We start from the raw sequence: 7691 nt of genomic DNA, 5'->3' as shown, positions 1-7691 counted from the left end.
TGCGCACCCCGAAGGACCGGGGTTATTAAAACCAGAACCAGCGGGATGGAATCCCCATTCCCATTTCCGTTCCTGGAAGAAAAACGTCATTTCCTTGGCAATACCCTTTGACCTCGTTCCCATTGCTCTCACACCCTATAAATGGAGAGAGACTGTTTTCCCTTCCTTAAGACAAGTATCTTTCTGGACTGGCAAAAGCAATAACAGGGGAGCCAAACAGCAAGAAAGTGAGTTTCTAAAAGTATCCCAATTAAAAGAGCAGTTCCCGAGATGCAATGCGCCTTGGGGAGGGGGGGTTGAGAGAAGGGGTGGGGCTTAGGGGGAGTCATTTGACTCGCGAGGCCCCGCCCCCTCTGCCGCTGCTCCTGGAATCGCCGAGGTCCGCAGTGACAGAGCTGAAGGGCTTCCTCTCTCCCCCGCTGCTCGCCCAGTTCTCGGTAGCTCGCGCCGCAGCAGGTGAGCCCCGGGCGGAGGGAGGGCGGACTGGCGGGCGGGCAGACGCGTCGAGCGCGGCCTTGGCCGGGTTGGCCCCGGAGGGAGTTCCGTTCCGCACCGGCGAGGGGCTTCTGTCTCAGCCTCGCAGAAGGTCCTCCTTCCGTGGCCGCCGCAGCCCTGCTCGGGCTGGTCTCGGTATCGGGCGGAGGCGAGTGCGGCTGGCCGTTATGCGCCTTCGTTGGGGACCCGGGAGAGCGGGACTGGCTCTGCCGCCTGCTCCTCCACCCGGCTGCAGCCCTGCGGCGGGGGGAGAGGGAGTGGCGGGGGACGGCTCGGTCCCTGAGGCTGCCCGCGCCCCCGAGCCTGTTCCCAGGGCTTGAGCCCTGTGTCGAAGAGGCGAGGAAGAGAATTTAGGGATTTTCAGGTCATCCCGAGCGACGGGGAACGGCAGAATGGGGAGTCGTTGGAAATGCAAGCCTTTTATTTTCGTGCCTTGAAAACTAGAGCATCATTTATGTGCATTCCCACATACGTCCGCATGTATACGTATATGACATACTTTAAGCACGCAGTTTTAATGTTATATTTAAATAGGTAGTGATGCGTCAGTCCAGATGGCATGGGGAGGAGTTGAAGAACATGGTATTGCAGCATCTCGGTCTGGAGGAGGCCCTTGTTAACCCTTGGGGAAGTGGATTGCAATTGATTTATCTGGAATCAGCTGGGGCGATGATCAGAATAGGAACCAAATATTTGTTAAGCAGTAGTGCAACTTAATTTCAGGTTATATGCCTATGTTGCCTCCTTCCTATCTTGGGCCCTTCTGGTGTGTTGGCGTTTTGGTGGGGTTTTTTTAAGTTCCTAGACATTTTTATAGGTCGTTTTTTTTCCTCCTCCCTCTAGTCCTCCCTGATTTGATCCAGACCTTAGCTGAAAGGAACCAGACTTTTGATGGGTTGAAGGTTTGTTTCGGGCGGAGGGGGGGAGGGGTGGGGGGCGGAGAAGAAAGGGAGGGGAATGCGTTTTTTTGTTTCCGTAATTTGTATATAACCTCAGTCACCTTTCTTTTGGATTTCCTAGCTGTAAAATTTCAGGCGACCTGGTTTGGTTGTCAGGGTGGTATTTTGTAAAGCTACAGAAATTCGAAGCATCTTATTGACAAAACACAAGCCACCGTCCTTTCTGAATGACTAGGAATTTTGTGCTGCTGGTGGTACTGCTGCCTCCTTTGGCGTAATGTTATTCCCCAAACAGTGCTACCTTAACTGTGGGTATGTTTTAGTTTGGAGATAAACTGTGTCCATTATATATAGCAAACTTAAGACAGTACCTTGAATTTCCCCCTCCCTTACCAACATAAGCTGTACTATGGAAATTACTGATTTGATTTTGAAGTTTAGAACATGATAAATTTTCTTATTTAACCGTAACCTAAGAACAGATGTGCAAGAAAATAGGAAAAAACATATATAGAATTTAACTTGGACAGGTACAATTTTATTAAATCAAAAAGAAGAAAAAACTTGCCATGTTGAATAATCAGGTTCCACAAAAGGGTTAAAAGGTCTGATCTGATCCCCCCTGTTATCCACCCCGTCCCCCCTCCCCCAAGTTTTCAACTCCATATTCTCTGGCTGTGTACCTGACACATTGTTAGATTAGATCTATAATCTCCCACATCTTGGGAACTCTCCTGGAGAAGAAACTTCCTACACCTATGTAGGTGGACAACTTTCTGACAATATGCATTTATTTGACTCACTAAGTTAGGGGGATACAAAGAGAGACAAAAGACAGTCAGTTCCTGCCCTTCGGAAGCTTACAATCTAGTGGAGGAGACAGCAAGCAAACAAATATATACAAACAAGTCAAATGCAAGATAAATAGGAAATAATTTACAGAGGGTAGATACTAGAATTAAGAAGCAGAGAAAGGCTTCTTAAAGAAAACGGAATTTTAATTGGGACGTAAAGGAAACCAGGGAGGCAGAGATGAGGGCTAGAATTCCAGGTATTTGGGAAAGCCAGAGAAAATGCATGGGAACTGAGAGATGGAGTGTCTTGTTTGAGGAACAGGTAAAGAGATTATTGGCTTTGGATCAAAGAGGTCGTTCAGAAGGAGGTGTAAAATGTAAGAAGACTGGAATGCTAGGCTATGAGCAGCTTTGAATGCCAAACACAGAGTTTTGTATTTGATCCTTGAGGTGATTGGGAGCCACTGGAGTTTGTTGAGTATGGCAGTGACATGGTCAACCTGGACTTGGCAACTGGAGGATATATTGGATTGGAGAAAAACTTGTGATAGACAAGTCCACCAGCAGGCTCTTATTGAGTTGTCCAGGTCTGAGATGTTAGGAGATGAAATTCTACACTAGATTGATGGTAGAGTCAGGAGAGAAGGGGGGAATATCAAAGAGATACTGCAGAGGTGAAATCAGCAGGCCTTGGCAACAGCATAGAAGTGAGCATGGCAAGAAAGTCAAGGATGACACCTAGGTCATGGGCAACTGGGAGAGTGAATGTGCCTGACATTGATAGGGAAGTGGGGATGGAGGGAGTGTTTAAACATGTTGAGTTTAAGATAGACATTCAGTTCAAGATGTCTGTAAAGCAGTTGGAGATGCTAGACTCAAGTCAGTGGAGAAGGTAGGTCTGGATAAATAGAGATGATAGTTAAATCCGTGGGAGCTGAGATCACTAAGTGAAGCCATTGTGGAGTTTTAGAGTTACCTGTGACTTGACTGTGGCCAGATCTCCAGTTAAGTGTCAGCAACAGAACTTGAACACAAGTGTTCACTCTTAATATCAGTCCTCCTTCCATAATGGCAAATTCCCTTTCAGTTTGATGACATGTTCTGACAAGTAAAATTAGTGCCCTAACTTCTATAACCAAACTTCCCTCAGGTATGAAAAGGACTCTTCTGGTATGTGCCAGAGATAGAACCTACAATTAGAGAGTCTCCCCTGACCTCTAAATAGAGGACAAAAGAAATCCCTCATATCCAGGGAAGTGTTATCATTCATTGCCCAACTGAATCTCCACCAAAAAAACCTCAAGGTTTCTGAAAGGTCTGAAGCAGTGCAGACTGAGTGAGACAAAAGCAGTATGACCAGAAAAGCTATTTCAATCTGACTGATGTCATTAGGATTATATATAATGTTTGTTGTGTTAAATTTAATTAGGATAGAGGAATAAAGGAAAATATTTTAAATCAGCATGATTAACTCACTGCAGTTGAGAACTTCTGAGTTAGAGATCTACCAGCTTCAGCCTCCCACCCAGCAGAGATTGCTGGTGTACTTCACCACAGCCCAGCCATACAACTCTTTTTATAGGCCAATATTTATGTGACCTGAGGGTATCATCCCTGAACCCCTGAGGATATGAATATCTAAACCCCATGATACATATGGCTACATAGGTTTTTGTATTGCTGACCAAAAGATACTTTTCAACTGATTAGTGTTTTACTAGGAGAAGTATTTAGATAGGTGCACACATTCCTACACAAAATCTCTCTTCCAGTGAATTTCTGTGTAACCCAGTTGTGATCCATTTTGGCAGTTTTTTTGTGAGCCAGTTCTATTATGTGTTATTCATTATTATCAATAGGATCATAGATTTAGAGTTTATGGTTGTTTAGTTGATCAGTCAAGTCTGACTCTTCAAGTTGTAGAGTTAGAAGGTATCTTATTTTCTCCCTTCTCAATTTACAGATAAAATAATTGGTGCCTGGAGGGAATTATGACTTGCCCAAGGTCACATACAAGGTGTCTGGGGGACGAGGAGGAATACTTTAATGCACATGAGGTGAACAACCTAGTATTAGAATTAACATTAACAGCTGCCGGAGATTTCATAGGTCAGGTGTAGTTGTGCTGACTATCTTTGGGAGGGGTGGTTTGACTTGATTTTCTAGAAGTGTTGACTTGAATCATCTACCTTTTCTCACCTTGTAATATATAGCTTGCTTTGTAAAACAATTGATTGGCATTAGGGGTGTGGAACTTCTGAACTGGAACCTGAGTTTTTCTTTGTGATAAACTAACTGGAATGGAACCATGCCCTGCACTAAACTAACTGGATACTCCAAGTACTTATAGTTACCATGCTTTTTTCTAATTAGAATTCAAACCACTTTCCATATGGAGTTTCATAAGTCTTCACAATATTTCTGCCAAATTAATTGTATAAGAAAATCCACGTTAGTCATTCCTAACAATCATGGTAATGGTAATCATGATTATGTGATACACTTTTTATATTAGGTACAGAAAGTTTATCGTCACTAATTGAAACAATTGCACATATAATTGGAGGATAAAACACCAAAGACTATATAACAACTATTAACCCACAAATATATCAGCTTGAACCTGAAAATACCGTAAAAATATGCTAACTCAGAGCTATTAAAACTCCTTTCTGGGTGTTTTGCTGTTTTGATATTAACTAAGAGTACTGTCAAATATGGACTTGGCTATTGAGTGAGCTTAGTAGAAACATTTCGAAAATCTATAATACAATCTATGCTACTGTTTGAGATGAGACAGGGAAAATTAATCAAAAATAAAAATTTATACGTATTCAAACAATAATACAAAATTCAGTACAAAATGTCAAATTATCATGCCATTTGTTTGGGGAAAATAGATTGATAACCAGTGGAAAGAACACATGGTTCTTAAAATCAAGAGACCTGAGTTTGAATCCCAGCCATGCTTATGTGTGACCTTAGATGATTCACTTTAACCTCTGTGAGCCTCAACTCCTCATCTGTAAAATGGAGAATACTATATTTGGGGATCAAATAATGTGTAGAAAGCATTTTGCAAACTTTTAAGTGTTGTATTAATATTGGTTATTATTCCTTGGAAGCTTGAGTCACCTGTACTCATGTATGTTTGATGGTTGGCATTTTAGGATTCTCTGAAACTGAAAAATGGGCATGGTCTCCAAGGGAAGTCAGGACCTTCAACTTCCAGTGGTTTATTTTTGCTTTAATCACTGAGTCATGGAAGAATTTTGAATTAAACCACTGGGGAAAGGGAAGTGGGAGAGATACATGTATGCATATGTACATATGCTTGAATTCCCTCCTTTGTTTATATATATATATCTAGCAAAGAAACTAAAGCAAAAAAAAAAAAACCACCAAACCCTGAGAATATCAATGTAAAACAAGTTTTCTGGATAACTTTGAAAAATGCTAGCTGGGCATTTTACAAAAATGGGTCTTTATGGTTTGGAGTCAAAAAAAACACTGTGTTCTAAGCACTCTGTTGGACAGTAAGAAAAAAACAAACTTTAAGTTAAAATTTACTATCTACTTGGAGCGTTTTTAAATGTCATTTTTATCCTCACAACCACCATATGAGTTAGACACATAAGGAAAATTAAATACTTGAACCCAACTAGATTTTTCCATTTCCTGTAAAAGAATTAGTCTATCTGGGTTTTTTATATTTTTTCTTTTGGCTTGGAAAATTTTTGAATTTAGACCAAATGTTAGTTTAAATGAACTGTCACATGTTTGTGTTTCACTGTACTCCTGAGAAAAGTATTAGTAATGTAGTCTATTAAAAGCAATTTTTGGTGTTCTCTTTAGTGTTGGTACTTTTTAAACAAACATTTATTAAGCATCTACTATGGCAGGCAAAAATTAAAGGAATAACCTACTCTTAAGGAGTTTACAATTCTTCTGGGGGAAACAACATGTACACAGATAAGGAAATACACAGTAGTATATAAAATAAGATATTGGAGTGGGGGAATCCTGGCAACTTCGGAACCACCTCACAATATAGACTTTGTGTAAGAATTGGCACCATTGCTGAGCTTTTAAGGAAACAGAGGTTTAAGAGTCAAAGGGAGAAGAGCACACAACTTTCTATAGGGGACAGAGAGAGGGCTAGTTTTGGAGTCAGTAGATCTGGGCAAATTGACCTTATGTGTATGTATATATGACCTCTATGTGTGTTATTTATTTTCTTAAATGTTTCTCAATTCTATTTTGCCCCAGCTGTATACTGGATCCTGTGATGTACCCAAGACTTACACACACGCGCACACAGATATTTAAAACTTTGAAAATTATGTTCAGATGAAGTATTATTAACCTCTGATCTTTTCTGTAAACACATTTTGAAATGATAAATAGCTAGTACTTTTTTGTGTTGAAAATCTTTTTCATCTAGAATATATTTCCTAGCTTGGACTCATCTTTCACTCCTAACTAATAGAAAGTTTTCAAATTACTCCTTAGCCTTAGGAAGATGTCCCTTTTTCATTGTAACCTAACTTTGATGAATAGCATTAAAATAAAATTAATAGACAGGCTCATCTAGACTACTTCATGTTCTTTTCCCAGGTTTTTCTAGAGCTCTTTTTATTTGGATACCTAATTTTGCCTCTCTTGATCTCTGTACTTTGTATTATGCTTTTTATATAAGTCAGAACTCTCCACCACCATCCTCAAAAGAGAGTAAGCTCCTAAAGGTGGGTACTATCCTTTAAAAATCTTCACTATACCCCAGTGCATTTATGTAATAGAAATTTAAACTTTTTTTGACTTGAACTATTCACATTTTAAAATGTTTTGAAGTGGCCGTTTTTATGAAACCATTATGCTTAATGCTACCAGACTAAGCTTCTTAGCATATCCCTTTCATCATTTCATTCCTCTTGGACAGTCTCTAGAATAATAGTTGGCATTTGATTGGTGTTTTAAAGGTGTCAAAATGCTTTTGTGCAATATCTCATTTGATCCTCAAAAACAATATTGTCAGGTTAGTACAAGTATTATACTCATTTTACAGATGACGTAAAAAAGGCACAAGTAGTAAGAGGTAGAAAATCCAGCATTCTTTTAATTGCACCAGGCATTTGGCTTTCAGGATTTTTAGGCTCTGTAATTTGCTCCCAGAAAACTGATCTAGTATTATTTCCTTATATTTTCTAGTATGTAATTTCTTCCCCAATGAGCTGGTCCCTTCATTGGTCCCATGGCCAGGCTGTAGCCCTGAGCTATGGCTCTCGCAGTGTTCTGTGTCTCGGATATCCCTTCCTTCTTTCCCTCTGTCTTTTCCAAATTCTCTACATTCTTCTAACTCCAGTTTCTGCCTCATGTACTCTGGAAGCATTTTGTCTACAGCAGCCTTCTCAACTGCCGCTGTGCTTCAAGAATCAGAAAATGTCCACGTTCAAAGAGAATCTTGAAGATGATCTAATTTAACCTAATTTTTACATGGGAGGAA

At 40.4% G+C, this 7691-nt stretch overlaps 1 protein-coding gene across 3 annotated transcripts in view; it reads left to right on the top strand.

Moving 5' to 3' along the window:
* Positions 1 to 138: 138 nt before the first annotated feature.
* The window catches only part of ATP6V1A (ATPase H+ transporting V1 subunit A), a 46681-nt gene continuing 39128 nt past the window's right edge, over positions 139 to 7691 (top strand). Inside the window, exon 1 of one of the 3 annotated variants that reach the window (XM_072613970.1) lies at positions 139 to 227. The gene's annotated coding sequence lies outside the window, so the exon portion shown is untranslated. Of the gene's footprint in view, positions 228 to 354; positions 457 to 1343; positions 1398 to 7691 lie in introns of those variants that run through there. The other 2 variants (XM_072613968.1, XM_072613971.1) reach the window with 2 other exon arrangements.

The sequence above is a fragment of the Notamacropus eugenii genome, chromosome 5 (assembly GCF_028372415.1).
Source record: "Notamacropus eugenii isolate mMacEug1 chromosome 5, mMacEug1.pri_v2, whole genome shotgun sequence".
Lineage (NCBI taxonomy): Eukaryota > Metazoa > Chordata > Mammalia > Diprotodontia > Macropodidae > Notamacropus > Notamacropus eugenii.
This window is presented reverse-complemented; position numbering and strand designations above follow the sequence as displayed.